Source organism: Triturus cristatus, chromosome 1_1, assembly GCF_964204655.1.
Source record: "Triturus cristatus chromosome 1_1, aTriCri1.1, whole genome shotgun sequence".
Taxonomy (NCBI): Eukaryota; Metazoa; Chordata; class Amphibia; order Caudata; family Salamandridae; genus Triturus; species Triturus cristatus.
Genome location: NC_140579.1, coordinates 163601444 through 163620351, shown reverse-complemented (window position 1 = coordinate 163620351; position 18908 = coordinate 163601444). Strand labels below are relative to the sequence as shown.

Genomic DNA, 18908 nt, shown 5'->3' with positions numbered 1-18908 from the left:
GTGCACACGGAAGACACAAGTATATCTCTGTCTAACGTAAAGGTAGAAAGAGAGGAGATAAAGTGTGGTTTACTTAATGCAAGCTCATTGGTGAACCGCGCACTTGAACTAAATATCCTTTTAAAGTCAAATGAATGAGATATTCTCTTTGGTGCAGAGACCTGGATCCCCACAGGCTCAGATGGGAGTAACCTGCCCCCTAGGTTTTAAAGCAATTAATCTATCAAGAGTACAGCAAAGAGGAGGAGTAGTAGTTATTTTTAAAGAAAAATTGGAGATGGCTATCATACAGCCGATTTAAAATACAGGGGATGGAACTACTGCATTTCACCGTAAAAGTGGGACAGCTTTTTCAGCAATCCTAGGTTATCGGCCTCCAGGGACAATAAACAACTTTATACACCATTTTTGAAACTGATCACAAATCCTGAACTAACTCACTCCGGCCATTTCATACCAGTGACTTCAATATATGGGCTGAATATAGCTCACTCACCCAATGTAGAGAACTATTTTTTTTAAATGTTCATTCTGTTTATTAAACCATTTTCTCAGATACAATACACTGTCTTTACAATCTGATAGACTCAGTTGGTTGGCCCCCATTCTTCTCTCCTTCCCCACGTCCTGTGAGGAACAAATGACCCCAAATGTCTGATGCCGCCCCTGTGGTCCATCGGGGTTAGCCCTATATCATTCCATGCATCATGTTAAGTATATTGGTGAGTCTCTACTTTGTCCCCTGTATCATTCCCACCCACCCCAGACCTTCATCCATTTCAGTGGGCAGCCCCTGCTTTGATAGATGACCCTTTCAGCCTGACTTCACCAGTCTAAATCTTGTTCCCATGCCTCAAACCTCGGGGTGGGGGGGTTGGGGGGGGTGGGGGTGGGGTGGGGGGGGGGCGCCTCTCCCCACTCCCTAGCCACATTTCTCTTGGCCACCGCTGCCGCCATCATAAGCCACACTTTCTGATATTTGGGCAATGGCTCCTCCCCGAGACACATAATATAAGCCCTCTCGGTTCCAGTGGGACCGTCTTATTCACAAACTCTGACATCACTTTTGTGACCTCTGTCCAGTAGCCCTGTATAATTGGTCATTCCCCAAAAAATAGGTAAGAATGATCCCACTTCCCCACATCCTGTGCTGCACTGGTCTGATTCCCTTCGTCCCAGCCTATATAAGAGTGAGCTAGAGGAATATGATCGGTGTAGTATCCGTAGTTGCACTAGCCTAAATTGCGATCTTATGGCCACCTCCCTTGGTCCTTGTAGTGCCTCTGCCCAATCATCCTCTAGGGTACCCACTTCCTCTTCCCATGCCTCTCGCAGCTGAAACAAAGGTTCTAGGGAGTTGTTAAGGATTTTCCTATATGTCAACGCTTTGGACTGCATAGGGTCCAACAGGAGTCTATCTTCCATGGGCATGACTCTGATATGCTATCCCCTTTCCTTATGTGTCTCCAAGTGCATACTCTAGTTTAGATAGCGAAACCCTTCCGTACTTGCCATGCTGTATTCTTATTGCAGTTCCCAAAATGTGATTAATGCTCGATCCCTCCATACGTCCTCAAGCGATTCTATGTCTAATAGCCTCCATTCATGGAATCCTTCCAATCTACCTACTTCCCTTAGCAATTCGCTATCCCATAAGGGGGTTCTTTCCGTCAAGGTAGTTGCGCATTGCAAATATTTACCTCATGCCATATTTGGGTCCCTATCGGGGTGTGCAGTGGGAGTTGTCTCAATCCCTTTCTCTGGTATAGCACTGCCGGATAACCTCTGTCGCCCATTGCGTGCCAGTCGACCCTGTATGCGGGTTCCTCTCTATCCGCGTACACCCATGCGTTAACTGTGCTGCGCAATAGTACTTCTTGATATCTGGAACTGCTAACCCCTCTTCATAGACCCCCCCCCCCCACCCCCCGGAGGCTTGGAAAGGGCAATTCTAGAGCTGCCCCCATTCTGGAGGAACCCGCTTATCTCTCAGCCTATCTTCCGAAAGAAGATAGGAGGAACTCTACATGGGGTATTTTGTAGAACCTAAAGAAAACCTAGTAGGGCCATCATTTTAAAAGGGGCCGCTCTACCCATCAGGGACAGAGGGAGGCCTCTCCAGTGTGCCACGTCTGTCCTGAGCCTTTCAAGATTCTTTTAGAAAATCCTTTGGGTCCCTGGTGATCTCTATTCCCAAGTACTTAAAGCTCGTTTGCACTAATAGTGGTGTATCTCTAGCCAGCCTTGGGGAGGGATGGGGGAGGTTTCCCCTGATAGGGGAAGCAAGAGGGATTTGTCCCAGTTAATTTGGTAGCCGGAGTAGCTCCCAATAAACCAAAAGATATGGAGCAGTCTGGCCACCGTGCTGTATGGTCTGGTGGCAAATAAGAGAATATCATCTGCATATAGCGAGGTTTGTTCTTCCCACCCCTCCGTCTCCGATGCCTCTCACCAGGTGATCCACTCTCATCCATGCTGGCAGTGGTGCTAGCGCGAAGAGCATCGGGGACAGCGGGCACCCCAGCCTTGTTCCTCATCTCAATGTAAAGGCTTTGGACACCACTCCGTTTACACGAACTCTTGCCTTCGGGTCTGTATACAATATCCTGACCCAACTAATGAACCCCTGCCCTAATCGCGACTTCTCGAGTACTGCAAATAGATACGGCCACTCTATGCTTTCAAACGCCATTCGTTTGTTACCTTATAGGACTGGAACATCTGGTAAGCAGTCCAACACATTAAGGGGGACACACCCTCGATTTGATATTTTCTCCAATAGAATAGATTGCTACAGTAAGGGACACGATCCCACTAAGCTGGTCAGATCATGTACTAGTATCCTTCGAAATATATAGGCCCAAAATAATGGAGGAAGATGAAACGGTAAAGAAGTCAGTTCAAGGAAAAGCTTGGTACAAATTAAGGAAGTCTAAAATAAAGATATTTCACACAAATTGTTACCAGAAAGGGGTTACAGTGGATAAGAGTTATGAATATTTACAGGAAACAATTAAAAATTATAGCTAAAATAATATCTATAAAAAAATCTGAAAAGGCACTGCAAACAATCAGCACCATGGTTTATGGAAGTTCTAAAAAAGCTAATTGTAAGAAATTAGAGGTGGAGGGTATATGTAGAAAATGAGAAACTACAAAAATAATGCACTGAATAATTTATAAAAATGAAATTTAGAAAAGGCAAAGATGAGCACTACACCAAAACATTTACAAAAGGAACAAATGGATTGAGAAACATATTTGGTATTGTAAGAGACCCAGCGAATCCAGACTGTACAAAAAACGATGTGAAACCCTCACAAGAACTGTGATAGCTTGTCGTGAGTTTTTTAGCAAAATATTTAGCTAATCCTACAAGATATAAACAAAGATGCATTGGTGAGAGATCCATACATAAATGAGTGGACGATTAGAATGTCCCAAACGGTGGTGATCAGCACAAAACTAGAAAATATAGGAGTGATGGAAGACGAGGAATTTAAAACACTGGCCCTGACAATCTCCTCAGGTTCCTTACTAGACCCAGTACCACCCAATATGTGGAAAGAAAGGGCGGGTGAATTATATCCATGCCTATCATAAATCTGCAATCAATCTCTGACAGGCACAGTATCACAAGCCTGGAAGAAAGGTCTAGTTGCCCTGCTACTGAAAAAGCCAACAAAAGACTTCAATGATCCCAGTAACTACCGTCCAATTTCTCAACTCCCCTATCCAGTAAAAATAATGGAAAATACGTTAGTAAAAACCTAGCAAGCTTTCTGGAAAGTCACAATATCTTGGAGAACGAAAAGACCGGTATCAGACCAGCACATGGCCCAGAATCAGCATTATTTCTGCCCATGGATAAACCGAGGATGACGGTTGACAGTGGTCAAACAGCAGTTCTTGTACTAATAGATCCGTCCGCTGTGTTTGACACTGTCAACTGCCAAATACTAATACTCAGATTGAAGGAGATAAGGGTGAAAGGAATATTACTGGAGTGGATTGAATCCTGTTTGTCAAATAGGATCCACGCAGTCTCCCTCCTTTCTGTTTAGAGTTTAACAGAGCACGTGGTACCCCAGGGATCAGCACTGAGCCCTATTCTCTTCAGTAGATATTCACGATCACTGCTGACCGTCATCAGAACTTACTTTCTCTCTTTTGTAAATTATACAGACGATACACACGTAATCCTGTCTGTGGTCAAAAATAGCCACACCCCTGTAGAAGGGCTTCACATTTAATTGAGAGATGGAAAGCTGGCTGAAAAAGATTTCATTAAAGTGTAATGGAGGAAAAAACTGAATTTTATTTTCCTGCTCTCCATCCAAAGATTCTTATTCACTCCCTAATGATTTCTGGCCATGGACCAGCGCAGATGATGATCAGATATCTTGGGTAGTGAGAAACCTGGGAGTGTACATGGATGAGAAGATATCCATTGAAACACATATTAACAAAATGACAGCCACATGCTTTGAGCTGCTGCAGAATCTTAGGAAAATTGTCCCACTACTGCTCCAGCCAGCTAGAAAGTTAGTGGCTCAATGCATTATCTTGAGTAGAATAGACAATTGTGTAACACTACTTGTACTGGGAGCACCATATTGTCTAATTAAAGACTATAGAGAGTACAAACAACAGCAATAAAACTCGCAAAAAGGTTCACCGTATGAATTCAATCCCTACAGGGTATTCCAGAGACCCCTTGTAAGTTTCTAAAAAGCCTGGGGCTCCATTGCTAGGGGAAAAGAATGGGGGAAAAGGGATACCCCTGTCGTGCCACTCTCGATCTTAATGGGAGCGGTGCATTGGCAATTGAGACGAATGAAGGCAGTCGGAGAAGCATAGGCTGCCATAATCGTATCGATCTTTGGTCCCATTCTTATCCTTTAGGGAGGCCCAACTAATCTTTTCAAAAGCCTACTCTTCATCCAACCAAAGGAGCAAAGAAGGAATATTAAGTTTATGGGCTTTTTCCACCCGTTGTGCCTAGCGTCTGATGTCAACCTCTTGGCGATTGCGGATAGATTGGACTTGGTCACTGTCAATCGGGTAGGAGTAAGGGTTCCAGATGCTGTGCTAGAACGTTTGTTTAGCAGTTAGCGTCTGTGTTCAGCAAAGCAACAGGATGCCGAGCAAGTGGGATCTTTTGTTAGGAAGCAATATTATTTCAGCCTCACATGGTAAGGGGAGGAATTGTCTGTTTTAAGGAGTTAATTGACGTTGTGAGCAGTTCTTTAAATAGTGGTAGAAAGGTTTTTTTTAAAGTTACAGGGAGGCCGTCAGGTCCTAGGGTTTTCTCCACTGGCATTGCCTTAATGGCACTTCTAATTTCATCCGGTACATTTTTTGCCTCTGGGAGATCTCTGTGGGAAGGGGAGATGGGTGTCCAATTTCATTAATGCAGGTAAGCCTGGATATCCGGTATGTGTTTATTCTCCTGTTTTGTAAAGGAATTGATAGAATTCATGTAATTTCCTTTTGTTTCTTCAATTTCCTAGTTACCCATGTACTATTGTGGGATTTGACCTGAGCGGTATATGTCTTGGCCCCGTGGATCCAATTTCTACGTGCCAATAACATAATCACTTTGCCACCTTTGTTGGGAAAGTGCTGCTTCAAGTATCACAGGGAGCACAAAGCACAGTTCATCCTGTGGATTCTGAGGTGACCACGCAGAAAAAGGAGCGTCCTTTTGGTAAACTTAGAAGGGGATTGTTTTTCCTGTTCTAGCATTTTAATGTTGGAAGTTAGGATATGTTCAAGAATGTGTGCCTCTCGTGCCCTGTCTATCTCTAAAATGATGAAGAAACCCCTAATCATGGCCTTGAACACATTCGAGAGGGTGTGGAACGTAATATCATTTTGGAGGTGAAGTGTAAAACATTCTTTAATGGTGTTTGCAGTGATGCCTCTGTTCACTGGATCTTTTCAAATATTTCTATTTGGAGGCCTGTTGTGTGTAAGGGTCATCAGTGCGGAATAGTTACATATGGGGGCCGATCAGAGATAGAAATGTCAGATATTGAGATCAAACGCACTGACTGGAGGAGTGAGCGAGTTACAAATATATAGCCATTTCTAGAGTGGGATAGTTGGACATGTGAGTAGAAAGAGTAGCCTCTAAGGTCAGGGGTGCCTGTAGCGCCATGTGCTAACTGGACCCATCTCTGCTCTCTCTTCTTGAAGAAGGCCCAACATTCCCCCTGTTCCCTGGTATGAGCTGTGATTTTTGTTAATTGGGTCGCTAACTAGATCAAAGTTGCCACCCACTAGACTGTCCCCCTTTGTGTCTTTCAGTTGTTAGTTTGAGGAAACACAGGAAGGCGTCTTGAGCAGAGTAAATGCTTAACAGGGCTAACAGTTCTGTCCTTCGAAGATTTAGATTAATAAAGCAACCCTCCTCCTTTGGACGCTCTTTCACTGTTTTCTGAACTGTATGATTCTTGCATAAAATGGCTATGCCTTCTGTTTTGATGGTGGCAGAGGCCCAGAATAGGTGAGGGGCGCACATGCAGGTGTGGTCTTAGGTGTGTGTGTGTGTCTCCTGCATAACGATAATATAGGAGGCGAGCTGTAGGAGGTATATCAAGATCTGTTTGCATTTATTGGGGGAGTTGAGCCCTTGATACATTCAACTAGATAATGTCTGTTCTGATCCAGGTTGAGAAGTAGTAGTTCTGGAAACCAGGGGAAGACTGGTTGGGGAATCCCAAGTAAGTTCCAGAAGAACGGGAAACCATACTTGCGACTTCCAAATCGGGGGGATTAGGACCACTTTCACGTATTGCCGTCTGATCTGAGGCTAAGCTCTTGTGATCATTGCAAATGGTGGAAACGCTTATGCTCATTCTTCCCCCATTGCAGGAACACATCTGTGGTAGCTGTCGGAGGATCCGTTCTCCAACTGAAGAGCCGGAGGTAACTGATGATCCAGCCTGGAGGCAAACAAAAAATCCACTGAGAAAGGACCCTAATGAGCTTGGAGAGTGACAAAAACCTCCGGATGCAGCTTCCTTTGGCTGGAATCTCGAAAATGGCCAGTGTGTCAATCTGCCACCTGGTTCTCTGTACCAGGGAGGTGCTCTGCCGTCACAGATATCTGGTGGTCGAGGCAGAACTGCCCAAAATTTGTTGCCAGATCAGACAACCTTTGAATGGGTACCGCCCAGGTGATTTATGTACCTGACTGCCAAAATGTTGTCCATTGTGGGAAGGACACATGACTGAATCCTGTCTTTAGTTGAACACCGTATTTCAATTAGGCTTTTTGCCTGACTGGGGATACCACGATTGAAATACGGCACGCTGCGCTGAAAATAGGGGGCCATATCACAGCCCTCGATGCCATACTAGAAATTCCAAGACCTCCATTTGAATCTTTTAATATTGCAAACCTACGCCAAATATTTGATGTAGGATGGACACACATCTGCACAGACTGAACATAGAATTATTGGAAGGATAAATAAGGGAAGACACCTTCCGCAAGTCACTTTTTTCTTTGACTATTCGACTGATTGGAGGTTGACATTAAACACATGTTCCCAAATACTGTTACACAAGTTACGGGTGCTTCCCTTATTCATGGGAGCGTTCTCAACTAATTGGACTGACGTTTTTTGGACATTCAAGCCTTGAAGTTACCAACGTAACAAAACGCGTGTCTGCTGTTTCCATCAGTGACAACATAGAGGCTATATGAATAGGACCTTCGTGAAATCATTTTACAAACACTTGTAGCTTCTCATTATATATACTTAGATTGTACTGTTAAGTATGAGGTCACCACAGTTGGAAATAGAATGTCATTAAAAAATCTTTTATGTTTAAATTGACTTGTTGGACTACTTACCTGTGAGCTGTTACATTGCTCTTTACAAATTAGCTACACTAATCAATAATAGTGATATAAAAATTTGAAGATTGCCAAGGTAAATTTGTGTTGTTTAACCTTTCCTCGGATCTTTAATGAATTTTGCTTAAAAGTTGGCCATCCTGGAGTCCAGCTCCGGGGTTTGGGCTACCTTGCTGTCCAGAGAGGGACAAGGACATTCTATACTGAGGCGACTACGGGCTTCCTTCCCCATGGGGGTTCGAATTCTACTCTCCACATAGTTTGCTACCTTTGTTGAAGGTGTCCATTTGGATGCTCTAGGATGGATGATCTGCTCCGGGCCGATCATGTCGGACTCCTCATCTGTGGCATGGGGTTCAGTGGGCAGGGGTGTAGGGGAAAGGCAGCAAGGCTTGGAGGCCAGGCTCCGCATCTGATTTGGGGCCAGAAACGACTTGCGCAGACGTGCAAAGGCATCATGATCTACCCCTTCCTCCTGGGGGCGTTTGGCCGGGTCAGGCTGGCTGTCTAGGGGCTGGGCTGTGGCTTAGGGGACTGGGGCCATGTCAGTCGGGGTTTGGGCCTGCTTGGCACATTGCCACGCTATTTGCTGCGCTAAACTCTGCTCCATGGGGGCCATTGCCTCCTCCACCGCCCTGTAGATTGATGCATCTACCACACCATAAAAGTGATCGTCCCATGGTTACTGGGCTAGGGGATTCTTGTTCCACTGCATGTCCCTCTGCGCTGACCTTCTCCCTGCAATATGGTATCCCACTCAACAGTACACTGGTGTAGTATTATCAGGCACGATTACCACCTGCCGTGCAATGGCAAGCTCTCGACAAAGAAAAACCTCCAAGTAGTGTCAGTGAACTGCAGTTTTTGGTGCTGGGGGGAGGGAGGATGAGGCAGCAAGTCAATACTGGGCTGAGCCACAATCACCAAGGGTTCCAAGCCCTCTGGACACTACCTTCCCTTGAAAAATACAAATGTTAAGGGCAAAATACGCCACCTGGGAGAGTGTCTCCTCAAGGCAGGTAGTCCTGCAGAGAACAGGACAGAGCGCGAGGGGCGTATGAATCCCAACTACACCTACCCTGAGCCGTGCACAGGGCGTTGACAAATAAGTGAAGGCTTCACAGCCTGTATAGGCCCACTAAAGCAAGGGCGTCCCTCTTCAGGGGCAGACAGAGGCACAGTCAAGTGGCGCGCGATTCTGGGTCCTGACAAGAATCCCAAAATCGTGTTGCGAACCATAGAGAAATTGTGCTCCAACAGCGACACCTAGTGGGTGATGGGTAACCGCATTCTGCAATCCAGGAAATATGGGCAACTGTCGCATAGGAGTGCAAAAATGGTCCCGCGCTGCACAAACTATCTCACTCAACAAAGCCATCAATTAAAAAAAAAAACCACCATTTGGCAAGAGGAAAGAAAAGACTGTACTTGGTATGGGGAAAAAAACAGAGACAAACTATATGAAGGATCTTGGCACCTAATTGAATGATGGGACTTGCCGGACTACGTTGTCTGTTTTTATCAATTTCCCTGTGGTTTCTGGGAAATGTGATTTTATTTATTTATTTTAATACTTTAAATATGGTTGCTGTGTAATAAAGTGGAGAAAGTGTAAGCATAATTCGAGCCTCCCGTTCTGACATAGAATTTGTGGCCACATTTGCATTTGCTTAAAGTTGGCACTTTTAAGAGCTATAAATTGACACAGTACATTTTCTTATTTTTTTAAAGGTACAGCTTCAAACCAAGAATAAATATTATTCATTCTATTGTTCGCCGCTTTTCCTAGCTGCTTAAATGAGAATATTGAAATTATCCTTCTATTTTTTTCACTGTGAACTGTTTCTCCCTGCTTGCTGACCACCTGACCATATCTAGAACTAGCAGAAGGCCAAGTACACCAAGGCAGTAGGGGAAGATACAGATTAGATTAAGAATGACTACTTTGCCTTCTGTCCTTGAGAGGTTCATAAACCAAGTAACTTTTTGTAGCGTAACAAATTGCAATGTGTCTAAGAAAATGCAGTAATAACTACTACTATGGGTTCTTTGCACAGTGCTAAATCACCTATATTTCAGTTTGATTATAGTACATTTTCAGTGTATTTTATTATTATAAAACCTGCGGATAGGGGTGGTGGACTGGTTGTGCTAGACACCGAGGATTATAACTGTAGGATGTTGCCACTACTGAAGGTTAGGGACCATTACATCAAAGTTCCCCACTCAAGACTAGAGAAACTTGACAAAGATGTACAGACAGCCACCACTAGAGCACTGGAAAAAGGGTGGATTTGTAAAGATGAATACAAATTTTTGAATAACCAAAATGCCATTATTCCAGCGCTATATGGCTTACCAAAGATACATAAGAACAAATGTAATCCTCCTATGAGGCCTATAGTAAGCTGTATAGGATCTCGTTTGGAACCACTGAGCCAGTATGTGGACACTTTCCTTAAGCCATTAGTACAAAAACAAACCTCATATGTGAGGGACTCAGCCCATATCATTTTAATGATAGAGGGTGTGGCCTTTAACACATGCAACCAAATGTTGGCAACCCTTGATATTGAGGCGCTATATACAAATATACCTCAAGATGACACAATTAAGGTAATTCAAAACACCATTTGTGAAGAAGACTTGAGAGGCGCCAATAAAGAGTTTGTTATAGAATGCATTGCCCTAGTACTCAAAAACAATATGTTCCTATTCAGGGGAAGATCTATATCTCCAATGTAAGGGCACCAGCATGGGAGCTACGTGTGCTCCTAGTCTGGCTTGCCTCTACAAGGGGAGTTTGAAAACAGACATGTCTTCAATGAGGCGGCGCCATTTACTGGAAACCTCTTGTTGTGGCGCCACTTCATAGATGACATCTTTTTCATCTGGGAAGGCGAAGAATCCACGCTTGTGGAATTCCTAGAGTGGCTCAACTTGGGTGATCCCTACCTCAAATTTACTGCGGCATATGCTAAAACATCAGTGAACTTCCTTGACATAATAATACAAAATAGGGAAGGCATATTTGTAGTAGAACTTTATACAAAACCAACTGATAACTCTGATAATGGAGTAATGTATTGTTATCACCCACAGTCCCAGAGAGACAATATACCGTTCGGACAATTCCTGCGGTTGCGTAGGAACTGTTCAGAAATTGAGGATTTCTGTAAGCATTCTGAATTTTTGAAAAACAAATTACGCGATAGAGGATACTCTAAAAAGCTCATCAAACGGTCCTTCATGCGGCCTAGATTTTATAATCGAGAGAGCATGTTGAATTCAGATCTGGCTACAACAAAGGAAAAAGACACCACTAATACTAAAAATAAACTAGTATTTGTTAGCCAATTTTCGAATATCAGCAATAGACTTAAAAATGTAATCAACTCAAATTGGAGTATTTTAAATGACGATGACGACATAAAACTACCCAGACCTCTGTTCGCCTTCAAGCGAAATGATAATATTCGTAAGAATATTGTCCATACATATAGGGATAATATCCCTATGAGACGAAGTACTCTAGATGGCAACAGAGCGATAGGTAACAACAAATGCAGTCATTGCTCAATCTGTACCAACTGTATTGTGGCAAAGTCATTAATATATAATGGCTATACCATTGAATCAAGGAGCTTAAACAACTGCAGGAGCTGCAATGTTGTTTATATCCTACGCTGCCCTTGTGGACTAGCGTACATAGGTGAAACTGGACGTGAACTTAGGGTCAGACTTTTGGAACATAGGTCCGCCCTAAAACGGGAAAACCTAATGCCCAATTGGTTGACCACTATAAAAGGATGAAGGATGGCCACACTGAATTTGAATGGTTCATAGCAGAGAAAATAACTTTAAATAGAAAAGGCGGCAATTTTGAAAAGAAAAGAGAACCGGGAACAATGGTACATTTCAGTATTAGACACGATAGCGAGGGGTCTCAATACTAAGGAGGACTGGATGAGAACTGTTACGTAAGATATCACTTAATACTTGATAATGGCAAATTATCTCTGCATTGACAATGGTAAACTATTCTTGCACGGAGTACTTTCACTTCTAAGTTCTGCCTGAATAGGCTCAAATTGATGAGAGAGTAAAATAAATGCGGTGATCTCTTTATTAACAACATGCTTTGAATTGATAAATCTTGAGATGTAATGACAGAATCTTAGGCCCTGTGAGGACGAGTACTGGAGAGGTAGTTACCCACTGGCTCACTGTAGTGGGCTACATATAAGAGCATTGGTATATATGCATCAGGCACCAGATATCTATTATATTGTATATACTCTTAACCCCCAAAAAACAGAATGCAGGGTGAATGCAAAAAGTGAGTCTGCGGTGCATTTATCTCGATACACCCACGGCTGCCGTATTTACATACACGAACTTTCTAAACCAACCTAAAATGGCTGATAAGGGTAGGTTGAATTATGATAGAAGATCCGGTAAAGGTCAATAGGATTTCTCAAATATATAATATGGAGAATTGATGATAGACATTGGTCTATATTCTTGAATTGAGATAGTCTGAATATAACAGGGGCTGAAGATGAGACCCGTAATAACTAAGCGAACTAGTCCAAGATGGTGACAGTTTTGACGAGACGATCTCTGACAAAACGATAAAGTTCATTTAAAAAGGAAAAACAGCGCTACCGACCCACTAAGAGGAAGACGCCCCTTGCATCTCGACACGCCACACAAATTGAGTATATAAACAATTGTAAGCGTATAGCTCATTATTCATTACGCGGACGATAGACGCGGCGAACACCTCGGGAGAATTGCTTTCGTCGGATACACAAGTCTGTTGAGAATGGAGGGAATGCGACGATTGTGTTCTCGGGAGATAAAATAATTACCCAGTTTCTTTTGTACACTACGAGGTTCATGCAACTCTGGGTTTGTGCGGGTTAGTATTATCACCAATGATTGGAAACTTTTTAGTCTCCCCTTAAGACCACGAGTTATAAACACGGTGGGTGGGAAATATCGTTGGTTATATAGTTAAGAATAAACTCAAGTGAGTTAATGGTGTTACCTCGTGTCTGCCTCTGATGCAATAGGCAACATGGCGCATTGACGCTTAGTGATGTTTATGCTAATATCGAGAGACTGTGAGTATCGTCACTAGTGGTCAGAGAAATTAAGTCTTTTCTAAAAATTGCAAACAATGGGTAGATTAAACGACATGTACCATGAGAATTCGAACAATAAATCTTTTCCTTTAAAAAAAAACTTAATAAGAGGAACTATATATTGGACCTGGTAGAGGGGGCAACTGTTAGAGTAACTCTATTATGAGTAAATGTATATGAATCTCAATAGGCTTCCTTGTCTATATTTATTAGCCACGAGCAAACAAGTCCATTATAAAAGACTTATCCCGAACACGTATGACCACTTCAAGATTGAAGAACGAGCCTAAAGTTAAATTAAATGGGAGTGGTATCCGAGTTTTAACTATTCACAGGTGAGGATGTTGAAAATTGTTACATTCTATAAAATCAACTCTAATGAAAGAACTATTGAGTGCCACCTATGCTTGATTAAAAATGCACGATACCTTTGTTCCTTTCTCCTATAACAAAAGTTTGCATCAGGTGTCCAAGACTTTGGGGAAGTGCCCCATCGTAAAATTGATATTGCCCAGCTGGTACCTATAAAAGGATTTAACTTATAAGATACCTAATAAATGACGATGGTAGGATGTTCATCCTTTAGATATAGTGATTGTATAACTGATATAGATCTTTTGATGTTATACAAATGATCCACATTTCAGTGATTATCGCATCACGGCACGGAGAACAATAAGAATATACTCCAACTGAGTGCAGTCGCACCGGTGAGCATTGAGACTCAATAATAAGTCCATTAGATAAACATCTGGAAAATGGAAGTATGAGTGAAAGGAATGTATGGTATTTATAAACGCAGTACAAACAGATGATTGTTGCACTTATATTTCCTAAAATAAACCTCTGAAGGGATACATACATCTTTTCTTAATCTTTTTTTTAAAACTAATGTTATATGTGAATTATTGAATGTTGGTTTATCTTTTGGGTTTTAATTCTTGTATTTTTTGTTTAGGCAAATATGAGATTTGGCCTTTTTTAAAGTTGAGGAAGATAAAAAGTATTGTCCTGAAGAAGGTGGTATCTATTGATATTTTACCATCGAAACGCGTCGACGCCTACATACATGGTTAAATTTGGTGAAGTCAGCAAACAGTCCTAGACAGGGAATCTAGACCCATGCTCAATGCTGTCTATACAAATGTCCAAATTAACGCTCTAAATGACAGTGTAGTGTCGTTTCTTTGTATTCTTCCTTTTTTTAATATGTTTAAATGATTGTTGATGTGTATAGGTTTTAATTTGATTTAATTTGTTTGACATGTATATGTTTTAGTTTGAAAAAATTATTTTGTATCTGATATATGTACTCTGAGGAATTTTAATGTGATCGAACTCATATTTAGAGTTCACATTTTTGTATTTGAAACATTAATTAAAAAATAGATATTTTTTATGAGACTGTGGTTGATTTATAAGTGCCCCAATCATCAATTTTCTGTGTAAACTCTCGGATTATTGGTTGTGATGTGTGAATGACAGATGTACAATATTCGATTCATCCAAAGGGAAAACTTTTTTTAACCTTTTATTATTATAGTACATTTTTATTCTGGTAATGTCCGGATCGGCACTTTTTAGACAGACCCCCCTCCTGCCCCCCCCCTCAGTGTTGTACCACTGGCCAAGAGTTTTAGAGGAGCTTGAGCTTTTGTCCAAGAGGTTCCAGGGCTTTGAAGCGGGCTACCTCTGGGTTTCTTTTAATACGATGTATGGTGGATCACTGAGATATCTCGGTAGCTTGCCGGGATGTGCTAGACAGAAAAACAAATGATTTTTACTATACAATTAATATAAATCAGTCATTTTACAAGATAAACTGCAGCAAAAATGTCTAATAAATGTAATTGTGTGCCTTAAAATTAAATTTTTGGGCTGCAACATTTGCTAATCCATGCCGCAATATCCTGGGGTTCTATTTAAGGTACTAAAGAGGTTCAAGTGATGCAGAAAATGTCACCCAAACCCTTACAAGCCATGCCCTTCCCATTACACGAAGACCCCCCCCACCCCCAAAAAAATACAAACCATAAATAACAAACCAAGAGCGATAGCTGCCAAATGGGCCAAGTTTGACATTAACATCGTTGAATGGGGCTTTATCTTGCCCCAAAACGATCGCACAGCTAAGTTGCGCCTGTGTGGCTAACAGTTCTTCTTATACACCATATTTACTCCATTTTTTGGTCTCGGCTTGTTAAAAGCAAAACGACAATCGTGAACATTGCCTGCGCCATCTTGTCTGGTGGAAATTTCTATGTGCACATAAGCTGCAGTCATTTTAATCTATCACAGCCATTTTGTACTCTGTTGGTCACCTTTGTTTCACCCTGCCCTTACTAGCATCCCTCTGACCGACCTGGTATGTGTGCTGGGGGCTAAAAACTCTATTGGCATAACAAACCACTGCGTCACTTGCTGCCACAAACTCGTTTTTCCTCTCATCTCTGTTTACAGGCAAACCTTTGAACACTCTACCCCTCACTGCAACTAGTTACACAAACCGGTTCCAAACACCAAAAAGACTCTTGCAACATGATTTATTGCACTGCAAACAGCAAGACTTGTTTTTACCAACAATGGGACCTGTTTTTATCAACAGAACGGACCCTTCGATCTGGCCGGTCTCCCATGTTTTAGACCCCGAAGCAAGGTCCAGCTGCAAGATAAGATTGTCTGTTTGACCTGGGACGGAAGAGAATTTCTGTTGGGCTTGTGTGACAACCTGCCCGGGGCGGGGACTCCAAGCTTGTGTAACCATGTTGATGAAACAAATGCATTGTGTCAAACTTGTATAAAAGGAAGAGCCAAATGAGTTATCAGCAGAACACCTCCCTCCGACATCCCGGTGTCTGCAGTTGATGTGATCTCCTCGTGAGAAATAAACCTTTTTCTTGTCTTCCAGTTTCCAGCGCTTGCCTCATTATTTTGATAGCGAACCCAAAGTGAATTAGAGGTGGAACCCTGCACCGGGCAGCATTGAGGGTCTTGGAGACTAGCTGCCTTTCACAAATTGGCGCCCAAAATGTGAGGGCCCATCAGCGACGCGTGTGTCCGGTAGAGAGGTCCTAACGACTGAGTGAACGACTAAACGATTGGGGTATATCTGCCTGAGAAGACCCTCGCCTGGCTGCTGATCGACTGAGCTTCACCGGTTCCGAACGGACCTCTCTCGAGTGACCTGTGGTCCTGAATGGGACTTTAGAGGAACGCAGCATTGATTTTTGGAGTGAGAGGACAACCAGGTGCTGGAAGGGGAAGACGAAGAACTGTCCATACGATCCGGGTAAGGTAGTGAAAAAACGACTTAAATTGATGGATTGATTGAATAGTTTGATTGAAATACTAGTATTCCTTTTTGATAGTTATTTGAGACATTCCCTGCTTGCAAACAACAAAGTATAGGAATATTCTCTCTTTGCAGACAGCGAAGGACAGGTAGTGCAGACTTTTTGTCTAAATTGATTGATTGAGATATTCATTTTGACCGATTTAAATACGTCATGCCTGTTTTCTCTAGATTGTTTGATTGTAATTGTTTTGGACCGGACCGTTTGTTAGAAGTCAGTCGGCGCCGCCGGAAGGCACCCCTAACAAGGACATGTACGTAAAGTATGGATTAGCCACCGTAGCTTATAGCGAACTATGGCATAAATACACTAGGAAGGATCGGGTTAATCAGTGGCCACTGACGCGATCTTTCGATCCCGCTAAAAAAAGTTAGAATTAGCTCTCCCCAAAAAGAAAACTAGACCAGCCGTGTTTGACAGTTTTGGTTTATGGCAAAAAGAGGCAGCTCAAAGAAAGAAAAGAGACGAAGCTAGACAAGATAAAGAAAAGCGAAAATCATCTTACCAAGCCTGTAAAAGGTTAGAAGAAAAACTAAAAGGAAAGGAAATCGATAAAAAAGGAACAGGAATCAAAAATATCAGGTCATTGCCCTGTTAGAACGCCCTCGACTCTTTACCCCGAGTTACCGGCAAAACAAAGGGTAGATGATTTAGGTCCCCCAATCATATACATGCCACCCCCTTACGCCCCTACTCATCCCGTAGTACAACGCCAGGACCCCCAAAGTATAGCCGGAGATGGCACGATCGCCTCAGTCTCCACCGCCTCTGCTCCCACCGAGTCACCCATACCAAATGCCTCATCAAAGGATACAATAGTAGAGGTAGGATCAAAATAAAAAGGAGCGCCCAGGGTCCTGCGATTAAGTACAAATGAGCGAGCAGGCATTGATAAAATAGTTAAATCCCTCATGGATAGGAAGGAGACAGAAGAGTATGTAACTAGCATATGCAACTCCTATGTTGAAAATCATAAACGATACTTTATTGTACGTCTGTTACCACACTCTTACTGCATATGAAGAGAAATACCAAGATGTAGGGCCTGAGCGACTAGTAGCTCTCTATAGGAAAGTAGACACTGGAGATAAAGGCGACAACTATGTTACAGAACTCTTTTCATCCACACTGGAAGTATTCCGTCACCTTGTGGAACAAGGACGGGTAGATGAGGACAGGACGTTTAAGATAGCAGGACCCCCGGTGGAAAAACCAGATAGCATATTGCCAATAAAAGAAACTCCCCCTTATTGGGTACCTCCTTAGAGGACAAGGGACTCATGACTATATGAACCATCAAGACGCTAGAGGAAGGGTGGTCTACAATTGGGTGTCTCTGTCATGGGACAGACAGGACATTTTGACGTTCCGTAAATCTTTACCGGATTTACGAAAAAAAACCATCGCCTTTTACACCAAGCTAGGTACCGCTCTGGGATCAACAATAATGACACTTGCCGACATAAACATAACCCGAAGAACAAGTCTACCAGCAGATGTGTGGAAACAGATTAGGAAAATGGACCATACCGAACTGCTTGGTCATACCTGGGAACAACTCAACACACTAGATAAACAGCGGAACCCTGGTCAAAAACCGGTTAAAGCAATATTGGACCTCCCTGACAAAATAGTGCAGAAAGTGAAAACGCTGATCCCAGAGAAACAGACTGGTCCATAGTAACCGCGTGCTGCCAGAAACCGCAAGAGGATGTCTCCGAGTTTTTCTCAAGATTTGAAACGATGTTCTCCGATTACAGTGGACAAGACATGTCCACCGCAACCGGACTACTGCCAGAGGTATCCCAGAAATTACAAGCCAGCGAAAGTAGTTGGGCAGCATCTAAACCGGCGGCCATTCTCCAAATGGCCCAGTACTATGATCATCAGAGAAACGAAAAAGACAGCGCTACAGAAAGGAAAAAGGACTTTAAGGAAAGGGTGATGATAGCACAACTCCAGGGGGCGAATACAGGAAGGGAGCAATATAGGCGAGGATACCAGCAGAATACCCCTAGAGTACAGCCACCTAGAAACAATCAATCGACATCATATGTAGGACGCCAAGACCTAGGACCGGATCAATGTGCATTTTGCAAAGAATATGGACACTGGAAAACCCAATGCCCGGCTTTGTTAGGAGCTGGTAGGGGCAGAGGGGCGAGGGAAATAGCAAGTGGACAGAGAGGAAGAGGACGTGGGAGAGGGTACGCGAGTGAAACAAGCAAGGAAAGGCCAGGAAGAGTGAACGCATTTGACCATCCCAAACAGAATCAGTACGAACAGACAGATTATGACAATACGTACGACTTTGCATAGGACAGCCAGGGGCAAGGGATGGATCCAGTCGAGCTCTGTTGATCAGCAAGGCCCTTATGTTACCGCTGAGGTCCTGGGCACAAAGTCGCCATTTTTGGTAGACACAGGAGCAACACGTAGTGCACTATCCAAACGACTGATTCCAAGGGCACCCTTGTCCGGCTCACATGTGACCTCAATAGGATTTGAAGGTATGCCCTCCACCAACCCTTTGTC

The 18908-nt window shown here is 42.9% G+C and overlaps 1 protein-coding gene across 4 annotated transcripts in view; it reads left to right on the top strand.

Moving 5' to 3' along the window:
• TLK2 (tousled like kinase 2) overlaps positions 1-18908 on the top strand; it is a 2417851-nt gene that overhangs the window by 35482 nt on the left and 2363461 nt on the right. Inside the window, exon 2 of one of the 4 annotated variants that reach the window (XM_085624077.1) lies at positions 15929-16309. The exons of the other annotated variants lie outside the window; for them this stretch is intronic. The gene's annotated coding sequence lies outside the window, so the exon portion shown is untranslated. The remainder of the gene's footprint in view (positions 1-15928; positions 16310-18908) is intronic. 4 annotated transcript variants of the gene reach the window in all.